This window comes from Thunnus thynnus, chromosome 5, assembly GCF_963924715.1.
Source record: "Thunnus thynnus chromosome 5, fThuThy2.1, whole genome shotgun sequence".
NCBI classification, from domain to species: Eukaryota; Metazoa; Chordata; class Actinopteri; order Scombriformes; family Scombridae; genus Thunnus; species Thunnus thynnus.
In genome coordinates, this window is record NC_089521.1 from 8,915,016 (window position 1) to 8,929,655 (window position 14,640).

Below are 14,640 nucleotides of genomic sequence, written 5' to 3' on the forward strand. Positions count from 1 at the left end.
GATGGGGGTTAGGCCCCCTATTTTTATAAGATGAATTGGTGGTTGAAGTGACACAAGGATGAATGGACTGACAAATGTAAAATCTGCAAGTGGCTCAAGTGAGCAGACTGGACTTGGGTGGATGATTTATTTAACATAAAAGATTTAGAAATTGCACAAGGATTGGCAGACCAAAGATATGTAGGAGGTGACAGTTTTGTAACATGTATGCATTTTTGTGACATTTTTAAGCCCAGTGGCCAGAAAAATACATGAGAAAACAAGCCCACATACACAATCCAAAAAGAAAGTGGGAGTAAGAAATTGTTTTTTGGTGAATGAAAAACCTCACTGGCAAGACAATGTATGTTTTGAACATCTTTTAAACCACCCATGTACCCACCCACTGCCCCACACAATCCTGCAAGCCACCACGCAGTGGATACAGTTACAGCAATGACCTAGCATTTCATTCTGCCAAAAAGACAGAAGTGGAAACAAATATGAGAAAAAAAAACTCCTTGGAGAAAAGTGGAAGGATTTTTTTTTTCTTAAATGCTGAGTGGAGGAGTTTGGTTATTATTGGAGGTGGGGAAAAATGAAAGAGGTCATTCATGACAAAGAGCCAAGATATGAGGAAACCACACTTGTGTCTGAAACAGGCAGTGGGAACGCTGAGCCAAGTCTTAGTCTCAGCTGTTGTTCCAAGCCACACATTTATCACACAGGCACTTCCCCAGCAAGAAAAGACCCTCACAGGCAGCCATGGAGGGGTGCAGACTTGCTAAAGTGACTAGATGACCCTGAATACCAGAGAGTGGCAGGTCTGTGGGATGAAAGGAGACCTTGTCTTGGCCTCTGTCTGTCCATGTGACTTAAAGTGCTGCCCCACGTTAAGGTAGAGTGAGCCTTTAGAGAGAGACAAACTACCTGGCAAATATTTGTGTGCTGTATCCACATTGTGGGCCATATGAAGAGGAGGAAAACTGAACTGGGTGGAATATGGCCTAAAGCTATTAAACACACTGCATTCTCCTCCTTCACATTCTTCACCTTGGAAAAAATGAACAGGATAGAGAAGGTGGAAGGAGTGGGTGAGAGAGAGCGAGAGAGAGAGGGAACAGAGTCCAACCTCCACTATACTAAAGAGCATTGTATGTAGCACTTCAGTGGGCTAACGATTATAGGAAAGCTTTTCCAGGTTTTGGCCATCTGTCACTTTTATGAACAGTGCGGTAGGAAATTGGGTCTTTGGGTTGTTTGGCCTGGGAATAATGAGCCACTGAAAATGATTGTTATAGATGACCTCTCGGCACTGTTCTCATATGGAGCCAATCGAGACACAGCTCCAGAGGCCTCCTAACAATCAAGGATAAATCAATTGGATGTTACGGGTCAGGGGTACGGGTGCTGCAGGAGGTAGGCCTGGGAACAAGGTAACAACGTCCTTCCTGCGCAGAGGAGGGCTTGGCTATGGAGAGTTTCTCAAAGAAGAAAGGCCTTGTACCTATCAAAGTACCATCAAAAATGTTTAAATGCTATTCCTGAACTCTTGAAAGGCTAGGGGGTTACTTAGGTCATTACTCCCCCAATTAACTTCAAGAAAAGGGAAAAAAGGTGCTTAAATAAAGGGATGGATGTGGATTGGATGTGGGGAAAAGGGAAGAGAGAGTGCCAGATAGAAGAGCAAAAGGGAAGGGGGGAATGATACAGGATGAGAGGGGGGTGTATAAGGAAAAAGGAGAGAGGTGTGTATTCCAAAAGACCTATCACTCGTAACGCCAAGCCCTCTTCGGATGCCCCTCAGACAAAACACCTGATAAGGTTGATTGTGAGACATTCCTCAACTGAATGTGTGTATGCTGATGAGGGCACGTTGTGTGGTCAACACTGCTCACACAACTGATACTAAAAATCTGAGTCCCCACAGAGTTTCCAGCAAAATGTCACACAGGTGACAAAGCTTATCATCTATAAAGAATGTCAATAGGAATATAACAGGGGAAGATTATCCTTATTTGTAGAAAAAATGATAGTATGATGTAAAGTCTTTAAGAAACATTCTACAGGGATAAAGTTTACCCAAGGAGGTCTTGTAGATTGTAGATTTTGTGCTCTACTGCAACTCCTTTAATTTACTACTTTTAGCAAAGGTTTGACTGGCCTCAAAAGGAAATTTCTTATTATACTAATTACTAAAAGCCATTAGTATATATTGCTGAGGGAGGTCTTCATGTTACATCAGTATTAGGTAGTATGCTCACAGATTGTTGTGATTACAGCAGGAAATTAAATTTTATGATCATTGCAAATTTTGACATGCTTAGATTCCTTTACAACGGGTTATCCTTCCAAATACCAGACCTTATCGTTTGAAACATATCCTGTCAGTACTGTAACTCTGATGTGAGTCTAATAAACATTGCAATGCTTATGTTAATATATATGATCACCCAGAGGGTATTGGAAGCTGGAACACATTTCCAGACATGCTAACGCTACTCCACTTTCCAACGGCAGGTTGGTCCAGTTTCTCAGGTCATTTCGGTGTGGTTGAAACTTCCTCTGCAGTTAGCTCTCAGTGAACCTCCTGACAGTTTGTCCCCTGGGCTTTTTACATGAATGTTGGAAATGTCAGTATATCCCCAGGTTATGCAAATGCAGAGTGTAATAAATGTGTTAGGTGTGATCCTTTCACGTTTCAGCAGGTCCACTTGTGTGGGAAGGTGAGGCTTCATTATTTCCATATCTCTTACTTACTGTCCCTCATGCCACCTGTCCAGGATCTATCTTATCTCGCATCTCATCTTGTTCTCTTTGATCCTGCAGGCTGCCATGACTCCCTACAGCCTCTAGTGGATCTGTGCACCTCTAGATGCTCTGTAATGAAATGTCTTATTAAGGAAATAAGAGACCATGTTTTGACTACCTTAAGTGACACCCTGCTGAGATTAGTATTAATTTGAAGAGGGGTGTTGCATAAAAAAGTGAGATATAAACCTAGAAACATAGATAATAAGACTACATCTCCTCTCAGTATTTCTTCCACTCTCTTTTTTTCCTTCCTCACATCCTGCTCTCCTGGACAGCAGCCTTGAGGAACCTTCCTTTCCGTCTCTGTCCCCATAGGAGGCATTTTGCAAGCAGCGTACTCTACAGTCATAGCTCATATCAGAGGGAAGAGAAAGGGAAGGAGCTCGGTTGGAGGACATGAGTGGACATGGGTGCGCGTGCGAGAGAAAGGAAGACAATTTTTTGTGCATATCTTTAGTTATTATTAAGCTGACGACTCATCCGCTGTGTCTTTATGTCTTCTGCCCAATGCATGCTGGGATAGGCCCCAGCCTGCAACCGCAAGAAGTATTATGCAGGTAGACAAATTGAAAAAACAAAAGAGCTGCAAATTAACAGGAAGATGTTTGATGTTTGAAAATGAAACAAAGTGGTTTGAGAAGTTTCAAACAGCAAAAAATCACTCAGCCAATTCAGTCCAACAGCCTTTGTTGGCAAGAAGTATATCAAGTTCCTCTTTCTCGTTCTCTCCCTGTAGCTTCAGTTATGAGGTGCCACAATCACTTGCTGCATGCGGACAGCTGCCCTGGCAAACCCTGACAAGCAAGACAGTGTATGAAGTGAGGACTGCAGGACCTGCTGGAAGGAGATGAGGATCACTGGCCAGGATGACGACAGGAGTGCAGTATCATGAAAATGTTGAACACACAGGGAAAGCATGAACGAACACATATATGCACATGCACGCACAAACATAAGGACACACAGCTCGGCCAGACAAAAGAATAAACTAAAAACAAAAACCTCAACAAGCTGTTGCCTAGTTCTATACGTCTGTACAGTTAGACCATGAAAGACACTGTACAACTGTGCTTCTCAACAGCCCATTGTATTAGTTCTTCAGAAAAAGCCCATATGTTCAGCTCTCATTACCACTGTCATTCTGACGCAGCCATATATAGCACAGCCAAATGAGAAGCATCATGACACTACTGAAAGAGGTTTCACTGGATGTACATATGTAGACTATAAAGTGTTTGTGCAATAGAAAGCTGGACCGACATGTTGCACTGGAGACAAACGTTCCACATAAAGTGGCTTAAAAAACAGTAACAGATGCACAATCTGTTAGTTAAAGTTGCAAGGAGATTATAGCTATTTATTGTGTTTGAACATATATGAGCATGTGCTTACACACGCATACGCACACTGCCAGACACACACTGAAACACGTACACAGAATGTTCCCAGCGCCGAGCCGTCCACCATCTCCTCTGCTGCTGTGTGCTCACTGTCCACAACAGGTAGCGTATATATACCTGTGTTCTCCTCTTTGCTGGAGTTGTCATTGCTCTCCAACACTGTAGTGGCCGTTGTAGACAAATCTACAGCAAGAGCAATTGGAAGGCTACTCTTGAAGGTGATGAAAGCAGGGAAAGACGCATGTGATGTCTCTTTGTTAAAACTTTCACAATGGCTGCATATCGCCTTTGTACAGCACAGCGTGTTGTTAAATTCTACCTAACCCCTCTTTATCTGCATCTTCACAAATATGTTGTCTATCTGTCTGATCTATATTGAATTGCTGGTGGGTTTTATCAGGAAGTGGAAGAGGAAGTGATTGGTTTGATGTTATAACAAATCAACAATGCAACAATCAACTGGGAGCTGCATTCAGTAGACTGCAATGTTTCTAATTTCAACAGGGCTGCACCTGGTCCATGGGCAAGCCCACATGGGCCATCACCATATAATCTATGTAAAGAAAAACTGATACCATGAATACTGAGGAAAAGTTAAAACACTCTGCAATCTGATTCAACTCACTCAGTTTTGACAAAGTTTGAATGCCCGAGGTGACGATCAAACTAGCACAAAGTAGAAATTCTGCTAGTGATCATGACAGTATTACATTGAAGCACACACATTTACGCAGAAAGCACATAATTTGCACGCTTTTACTGGAGCAAAATGAACATTTAATAGACATGTTTGCCGGTTTAAGTTCAGACTTTTGCTTGTCTGGCATGTTTTTGAATCTGTGTTGTTTGTGCTCATGCACACTTGCATATGTTGTTCCTGGTAATGGAATTGTGTTTGATTGCATGAAAGGCCAGTACGCACGTGTTCTGTATAAGTGAGGTGACACCAAGCGACATATTTACCTACTACCAGTAAATCCTATAACATGACAACAGCACAGTAATACAAGAGTCTACATTCATAGGCTTTCATCATTCATAGTAAATAAAGTAAAAGTTAGATTAGACAGACAGACAAACAGATAGACATATTTAGATAGATAGGAGAGATAGATAGATATTTGGATAGATAGGAGATAGGAGGAGAAAGAAAGAGAGCAAAAGAAAGTAAGAGGAGAATAGGGGAAGGGGAGGGCTCTCTGCACAAAGGAGAAGCCTGGATTAAGTCATGAGTGGCAAGCGACATAGGTTGGATTTTTAACAAGTGAGATCACATCCTTTTCCCTAAACAGAGGAGGAACTCATCTTCGGGTGGACAGGACGGCCGAGCTGAGCCCCGCCACTGTCTGTCTGTCTGTCTGTCTGTCTGTCTGTCTGTGTGTCTGAGTGTGTGCAACAAACGGGACATCCATTACTGAGCCGAGACAGTGGCATGCAGCCCTGGCCCCGCACGCAGGAGGCTCCACACATGTCAGCAAGCTGCACAGTGACGGACGCACAACTGGAGTGTGTGTGTGTGTGTGTGTGTGTGTTTGGGTGATCCTGTGTGGGAAGTACATTACGTCCATTAGTAGTATGTGTGTGGATCTTTGTGAGAATGCTTCAACACTTTTACTATGTTAATGTAAATATGTACATATACACTGATATGTTGTATGAGGTTTGTGTAAATCTGTGGATCACATCACTTGAATTATTACTCGAGGGGGTGAAAATTCTTCGTTTTCGTCAAATCAGTCTGTATGTAGAGCAATGCTCCTCTAGGATCCAGTGACCTATGCAATTAATCTAAAGTTCTTAACATACTGTTTATAGGGATCATATCTCATACTACTACAATCAACTTTCAAAAAATGTGAAACTATGATAAGGCTGATTGTGGGCTGTCGTTTCTCTCTGAGAGTTAAGTATATACGCATTTAAAATAACAAGACAATTAAAGGTCTGTGTGGATAAAGTCAAATGTCTCTAATGTCTCTAACCCTAACACACATGAAGGTAACCAGCGCACCTGTAGGCCACAATAGTTTCATAAAGTAGTAGTAGTAGTAGTATGTAAAGATATTGCCATTGTTGTCTAAACGACTTAATCTAAAAATGATAACTTTTGGATTTTTTTTTATTTTCGTAGAGTTTACATTAAAGTCTCATGCATAGAGAACAAGAAAATGTTGCATTTTCATTCTTCACAAAGAATGGAGATTCAAAAAGTTGCATAACATTGATGTATGATTTCCACAACGTTCAATGTCTCTTTTTTAATGCTGTCTATATAAAATATTTAAGCATTATTTTTTGCACGTCGATGGCGGTATGTGAGCTCCAGCTTACTATATGAAAGTCAGATGTGTTACATGTCCGTTGACTACCCGATCTCCACACCTTTACTTTCTGCCTTATTACATTAAAGACACATTGCATTGGCAGTGAACATTTTTTAGATTTATGTGACAAATGTGGACTTACTGTTGTTATTGAAAAAGACACAAATGCTGACGCACTGGAACACACCAGGAATGCAGGTCTAATCTTGATCCCTATCGCACATGTTAGGTACCTATCCATTTCAAGACTATGAATCATACTTATTGCATAGAAGAAGGAACACACAGACACAGCCCCCACACTGCTGCCATCACTACTTCTCTCCAACTTTCAATTCTGATGTAAAAAGAAGTCAATCCAGGTTTCTCTATCCCTCCCTCCATTCCTTCTTCCTTCACTCCACTTCCCATCCCCGACCAGACATGACCCTGTGAGTAGACTGCAGGGTGGAGTAGTAAAAGTCTGCGTCTGGTGAGCTGAGTGGAGATGGTGCACAGATGGAGATGTTCTCCTCTTACAGCCTCAATGCTGTAAAGAAGAAACCGGAAAGAAAGAGGAAGAAAGAGAGAGGAAGAGCTAAAGGAAGAGATGGGGGGAGCTGAATCCAATAGATGAATAAAAACATTTGCAGCTTGTTATGGGAATTTTCCTCCCTCGTGGAAATATTTCCTTCATGTCTTTAGCTGAGTAGCCTGTTATTCATCCCTCCACCTCTCTCTCTGTCTCGCTCGCTCTCTCTCTCTCTCTCTCTCCACCCCCATTCTACCTTCCCTCCACCCCTCCATCACCCCTCTCCAGACTGGGCTTTCACTTTGGGGGGCCCTCAGCTTCCCTCTCGGCTGACCAGGGAGCTTTCAAGGTACCCTGATGGATGCTAATGCCGGACTCTTTCAGATCGTTTTACAGCCGGAGCCTTTGATCTGCCAGCAGGCCTCTCTCCACGGGCTGCCTGTCCTGAGAAAATGTAAATCCCCGCCTTACAGACACCTGTGAAAAAAATACAGCAGAAAGGGGGACAGAAAAAGAAGTTACTCTAAAGAAAAAGGGAAGAAAAGATACAGTATTGTGACATTTGGAAAAAAGGGGGCATAGTTTAGATCAGTGACAGAGCAGAGCGACAAAGAATGAGATGGAAATTGTGCGGAAATAAGAGCGAGTGGCAAAAAAAAAAAAAGGGGACAGGACTGCAGAGAAAGGAATGGAGAAACTGAGACATGGCAACCAACAAAGAAGGAAAAGAGGAATGGGTACCACAAAACAGAAGAGACATGGACAGAGACAGAAAGGACATGGAGGAAACATCAAGCCAAGGAGGAGGCAAAAGAAAGAAAGCCTACAACAGCAGAAAAGGAGAAAAGTTCATCTAAATACCCAGCATGGAAGACAGCAGTATAGATGGGAAAGAGAGAAAGGAAGATGGAAATAGTGGAGTAAAAGTTGGGAAAGGCAGAGACAGATGGATATTTTGACTTGGGAAGAAAGAAAAAGAAAGCAAAAGAAAGACAGAAAGCGAGCCCAGACAGACATATGAGGCCTGCTGCGCAGCTCAAGGGCGGATGTGTCTGTACGGTTGAGAATTTAGGAAGGAAGAAGTCAAAAAGAAAGTATGGTGAAGGGGACTCCAGGCAGCAGCGATGGTGACAGCAGTGAAAGAGGCCTCCCTCACCAGCGGCAGCAGTAGTGCTCTGAATAGCGGGGCTGCTGCTAGACAGCTGGGTGCAGCTGATCGGTGGACAGATTCTGTGGAAGAGCGCTTGTCTTCCTGCAGCCAGCTGCTGTGTCCAGAGGCCCGCAGTGACAGCACAAGGCTCAGAATTGATTACCAGAGCTGGCAGTTCAATGGGGTGGATGGAGTGCAGTGAGGTTGACTTCTCTGAAGTAGTGTGCACTGTACAGCAGCAGAGCACAGCTGGCACTCACTGTATCCTCTTCTGAGAAAAAAAAAAAAACAGAGGGGAAAGAAGAGAGATTGCTGTTATTGTGATCCCTCTCTCCCTCCTTTTTTCTTTCATTCTTTCTCTCTTCCCCTCTTTCTTCTGTTCCTCCATGCTGGAGGAAATGGCTGTCTTGCAGAGGAGATAAAGCACATTGTGAAACTACAAGAGCTCAGATGAGTTTTGCTGTACAAGGCTTGCAGGTACAGAGCTGTATGCTAAGACATGAGGTTACTTTGTATAGCCGGGGGCCTTCCTGTGTGAAGCGCAGGCCCAGCGCTTGCAAACCCTCAGCTTCGTATTTGAGACTGCCTGAAAAGAGCTCTTGTGAGGCAAATCCGGAACTAGTCTTAATTCACTTTATTAATTTTATTCCTTTATTAGATTCAAAAGGAGGAAGGAGAGGGGGGGGAAAAATCATGTATGTTTCTGAAAATAAAAACTTCCGTGAGGCACATGAAAGCCTCCTGGCGGCCTGAGGTGGGCAATGTGTGCCTCTGCCGGCATGGCCAAAGCTCTGCCTCCTCTATGATCAACACTTATGTTTCCTTTTGTGTCTGCATACTTCTTCATGCTCTCACCCACAATCCCTGCTGCTCTCCGTCTCCCTCCACCTTCCTGTTGTCCTATCAAAACAGGAATGATGTCATTCTCCTTGTAGCTCCAGATGGGAAGAAAACAGAGTCCAAAGTCCACAGTAGCAGCATCCTCCTGTCTGCATGTCTGTTCCTTGTCAGTCGGTCTGTCTGTCTGTCTGATCGAGGCACATCCGGCCATCCTGACTCCCCTGCGACTCCCCCAGGCCTCTGTGTCAGGAGGAAGGAAGGAAGGAAGGCCCTGTGGTCACACAGGAGGGAGGGTTTAGAGAAAGGGAGGGAGGAAGTGTGAAAGGGTGTCTTAGCTGGAGCTGATCCACTCCATTGGAGCCTCTCACTATAGAAGGGCTGTTTGGACAGGGACAAGGCCAAGCACAAGCGTGTGTGTTTGTGTGTGTGCGCATCCATGGCTGCGCACCAAGATCATCACAGAGAGGGAGAGAGTTGTGTTCTGCTGTATTTATTGATGGCTGTATTGAAAATATTCAGCGTATAAACGTAGCATATAGCCCTAAGCTAGTCGGGGACATTAGATGACGTATGTGTGTGTGTGTGTGTAGTGTGTGACTCAGCGCCACTGTTCATCAGAGAGTGACAGCTTACCTCAGTGGAAATTCAACTGAGTCATCATGTTCAGTGACTGTGCTGTACATGGAGGGTTTAGCACCTCGGTCTTTCCAACAGATACATATATGAGCACACGCGTATACGCACAGACACACACACTTAAAACCAGAGAGCATCACCTTGCAGATTTTGCTTAGTGGTCTCCTTTTAAAAGCCACACTTGACAAGTGCTGATGTAGCCTTTGCAGTAGGCAATTTCTGCAAAAGGGAAAATCAAAGTGCAAGAGGTGGAGGAAGACAGTGAAAAAACTGATCTCTTTTGCTTTTGGCTTTGTCGCTGGAGAGCAGGGAGGAATTAAGTGCATTGGAGAATGAGTTGGAAAAAGACATTTCCTGGTGTAAGCAGAGGGGCGGCTAGGAGGAAGACTGCCAGGCACAGAGGCAGCGAGACACAGCCACTGTCCACCGCTCAGCCTCCCCACTGCTGCAGGCGCTGCGTCTGCTAAAACAGACTGGTGTTACTGGTTTGATCCCTGGAAGTGAAGGGAAGGTATGAGCTGGATGTGGACCAGTAATCGAGGAATGGCTGGCAGCTACACTTGAACAACATAGCGGAAGAGCCTTTGGGAAAAGTACTGAACTGATCTGTGGCTCAGCTTGTGCTTTGACCGTGCTCGGGAAGTGCATATGCTGGTGGGAGTGCATGAAATAAAAGTAAAAATTAGATTAATCTGCCTTTTAAAGTTGTCACTGGGAGGGAAAATCCAGGTGACAGAAGTCTGGCGTCTGCTGCTGATCCCTGAAGTAATCACTTTAAGTTTACATAAATACAGCACCACATGATACAATTTAATAAATGTGACTGTTTTTTTAAAGCTAAAGTGAAAATTTATTACACCTTGAGTGCATGTGCAGTGCATCAGAGAGAAAGAGAAAAACAGAGACAGCGAGTCAACATTCTTTCCCTGTGTTTAAAAAAGCTGCCCCTGTATTGTCTGCCAGTTACAGTTAAAAGTTAAACTATAAATCAACACATCACTTCCTACACTGGGTCATTATTGTTTTGTTTGATTTATAATTTCTCTTCTTTTTTTCTGTGTATTCAGCTGATAAGACTTACAGTCGGGGCTTGAAAAGGCACACCCTTGCCTGCTCTTGTTCAGCTACTAAAAATAAGCGGTGAAGTAATGTGAAAAACACTGCTCTATTTACATTCTGGTAAGTTACAGCCGCTACACTGCCTGCCTGTCTGCAGTGTTGAATCTGGGCTAAATGGCTGAGGGGAAATTTCACTGCTTTTTTTTTTTTATGGCTGAGGGACAGGGAGAAATGGTGAGAAAGTAGAGATACAGAGAAAGAGGGGAAATTGCATGAGAATAGAGAGTGAAAAGATACTTCAATCAAAATAAAGTGATGATTAAAGTATCCTATAAGTATTCTCTTTATACGGAAGATGTAGAAAAGATGGACAAAAAGATGCCAGAGCAGGATGATTCAGACAGCTGTCATCAGCATCAGACATTTAAATGTATTTGTGTGCGTTTGTACTGTCACATCTCATTCCTTCCTAATAGCCACAGGGCGGTAGGGGACAAAGATAACAGACACTGCAGGGCGGATGGCGGATACAAATCTCTCTGGCTGAATTTATGAATGATTGGGATCAGACGGGCACGTGGACGGATGTGTGTGCTCTGCTCAGACCCTGCCTGCCATCACGCATCCCCCCTGACGACACTGTTGTCCTAAAAAAAGAGAGAGCGAGACGGAGACAGGCAGAGAGATGATACCAAATGCCAAGAGGATGCACAATCACCCTCACTGTACCCAGCTGGCGTGTTTTTATGACGTACATTCTCAAGGGAGGATGCACATTTATTGAATTTTAGGATATTTCTTTTTCCATTACAGACATCACTAGTACACGCATAGCTTAGGGTGCATTTTCACTGACTATGGCACTTTGGCAAAATAACACAAGGCGCTGTGATGGTGCGGGTGTGTAGCCACAGATTGAAGATGCAGTTTATTAAATGCAAAGAAATCACGTGGTGTTTTTTTACTCAGAGCTGCAGGGAGTATCAAACATATTTTTGATATTCTGATCAAGAGCAAATCACATAATGTGAACCCAAATCAAAAATGTATTTCCAGTGCAGTAAAAGCCAAAAAGAGCTGGGTTGATGGTGAGATGAGGCAGAGCAAGTTGAGGTTGGCTGTCAGCCTCATTGTTGTTTTGATTGGATTCGAAAATGGATTACATGAGTTCATTGAGAAAAGGGATCCTGTCAGTGTAGTATCAGTAGTCAGGAGGATGATCTCACTTACATGGTTAAGCATGGTAATGTTGTCCTAACCTACTAACAAGCTAGAGAAGATTTATGAGTTGGAGAAAGCAAATCTTTGGATTAATCTATCTTTTAGTCAGTCTTAGTCAGCTGAGCCACCACATTGTTCTGTAGATCGCTTTCGAAAAAACAACAGAAAGAATCTATTTGTGTTTATTCTAAATACTAATTCTAATACTAAAATCTGGGTAAGATTAATGATAAAAATGCCTTTGTAGCAAAAACAATTTTCACAATGTTTTACTGGAAAACATGTCGGGAGACCTGCTTTCCACATGAGCACCATGTTCACTGCAGTGTTTACTACCTTCTTGCAGTACAAAACAAAATGATGTTTGTATGCACTGGGACAAATCTAGGCATCTGCTTAAATTTTCTAATTTTCTAATCCTGATATTTTTCAGTGAAATTCAGTCAAAAGCATTATTTGTTGGATATTTTCTGAATACATAGTTTGCTAAACAAGTACAATTTAGTATCTCAAAGAAAGACAATGTGTGACCACAGAACTGCAAAACAGGAGACCATTTCCATGTAGCATGAATATCTCCAACAATCTCCTTTTAAGCTGGAAACAATTTAGAAGGTCTTGGGTGAGTAAAATAATCACGTAACACAGCCTTGATTAAACCATTTAGGGACTGATGGAGGGCAAAATGGTTCGATATGGATAACTAGTTTAAGTTCTGTGCACATAAAGTGGCCACTCTTTATTTCATTCCACTCATTCAACTTTATATATCACTCTCTGATAGTTTAGATTACATGAATGAGATAGCAGGCATAGCAGCCACCAGCAGAGCTAAGCAACACCCAGCCAGCTGATGATGAAACAGAGCACGGACTCAATCACGTATTTTGCCACAGCTTACCCTCCCCTCACCTCCCAAACCTCTGATGAGGAAAAAGAAGTAAAAGCAGCTTGTTTGCATCTTATCTGCAGGAAATAGCATTAGCCAAAATTGTACTCTTGGGTTGGGGCTTGAAAGGGATGGCATGGCTGTGGCCATCATTAGCCCTGTCCCCCGACGTGCGGCCTGCCTCTGATCCAGAGCCAGGGCTGGGCAGGAAGGCAGAAGGTGGGCAGGAGAGGGTCGGCAGCCCTGGGTGGGCTCCACCACTTGGGCCTCGCTAATGGGCCAGCAACCATCAGCCTGGTATGTCGGTATGCATGCCGCCACTGCTCATGTCGACGTCAGGGGATTTTAAATCGGCTGGAGCAGACGATTGCGAAACAAGAGTGGCAACCCGGCCCACCTCACCACAGTCACTGCCACTATCACCGACCATCCACCTCTCATCTTCCCATCTCTGAGTGAAGTGAAGCCAACAGAGCAGAAACTGCAGTGAGTTAGTTCTGCTTGGTCTGGTCTAATCTCTGTGCTTTTTGTGTCCATGTTTCCATGTTTCCTTCTTCACAGAGGGAGCAAAACAGTCTTTCTCAGCTCACTCACATCCCACAATGCCCTGCACTGCTACCAATGAGAACTCAGTCTTTCCCAGCAGTTTCCACAACGACAGCTATTTTTCCCATGCTCTCCTTTCAGAGGACCTATTTGGGGCATTCAGGCTATCAAACCCAGCTGAGAATGAAAAAATAACTCTTTGAGTAGTCAAGAAACAAAAAAATAAATTCAATGGGCACAAATCACTTCTCAATTTAACCACTCTATTGTTTCTAGTTGCACTCGTGTCTTTGTATCAGTCTCTAAAAAAACAGTTTTTTTAAGCAACTTTCTCCCAGCACAACTCTTGTTTTTTGTGACTATACAGTATACTGAAGTGTTACATGATGTTTCCTGTGTTTTCAGAAACAATGCGTTTATCGAAAAGTTGAGTGCCTGTATTTACAGCTTCTTTTCTGACCAATGTGTTGGGGTGAATGGCTTGTCTGGCCGTGAGGCAAACATATAACTTGCCATTCAGGATAACAGCAGTGTCAATGAGAGAGGCATATCACCTTTGCTCCCAGTATTTTACGACACAAGGCTCCAATAGTAAAACGGCTCTGGGGCAACAGGCAGCATCACAGACCCAAAAGAGAACTAAAGAGAAAACTGTCAAATACTCAGTTTCATGTGTCTACTGATGGGACACTCAAGTGTCCCCTATTGTACTGTAAAAAGGTTGTGATGTACAGTGAAGAACAGGGGGTTGAACAAAAACAGGAAGCCAAGGAAATGTATATTCTATAAGGCCTCTTTCATACTATAACAAGAGGTTCTCACAACAACGAGACGAAAGGCTGTGACACCATAAGGCAGCGTACTGGCTGGCTTATCAGAGGATGACTATTAATACCAGTGAGACTTTGTCCCCCTGTCCCCTGAGGCAGAAAGATGGAGGAAGTCATCGATTCTTCCCACCATAATCTCTGGGAAGGACAGACCTTGCCTTTTCCCTTTTGGGTGACGAGGGTTATTATTCTAAAATTTTGAAAGGGCCCACACAAGAGCTATTTCTGTGTCTGAGCAATGGTGAGGCATTAGAAAGTCAGCGTCTGATCCACTGTAGCACCAAGAAACAGTCATTTTTACAGCTACGCCTTCCCAGGACCTGATGTGTCCTGATTCCTAGGGATCATTTTAAACATCACAAGATCTGTCTAAACACAATTTGAGACTGTCCTTACAATAATAAAATGAACTTAAAATGACCTATGTTTACGTTTATCTGA

General features: G+C 43.3%; 1 long non-coding RNA gene across 2 annotated transcripts in view; it reads right to left on the bottom strand.

The window, feature by feature from the left end:
- Nucleotides 1–468: 468 nt before the first annotated feature.
- Nucleotides 469–14,640, bottom strand: part of LOC137182695 (uncharacterized) — a 118,796-nt gene continuing 104,624 nt past the window's right edge. The window contains exons 4-5 of one of the 2 annotated variants that reach the window (XR_010928359.1): nt 8,185–9,289; nt 469–7,505 (exon numbers count right to left, since the gene is read on the bottom strand). This is a non-coding gene — a long non-coding RNA (uncharacterized lncRNA). The remainder of the gene's footprint in view (nt 7,506–8,184; nt 9,290–14,640) is intronic. The other variant, XR_010928360.1, reaches the window with a different exon arrangement.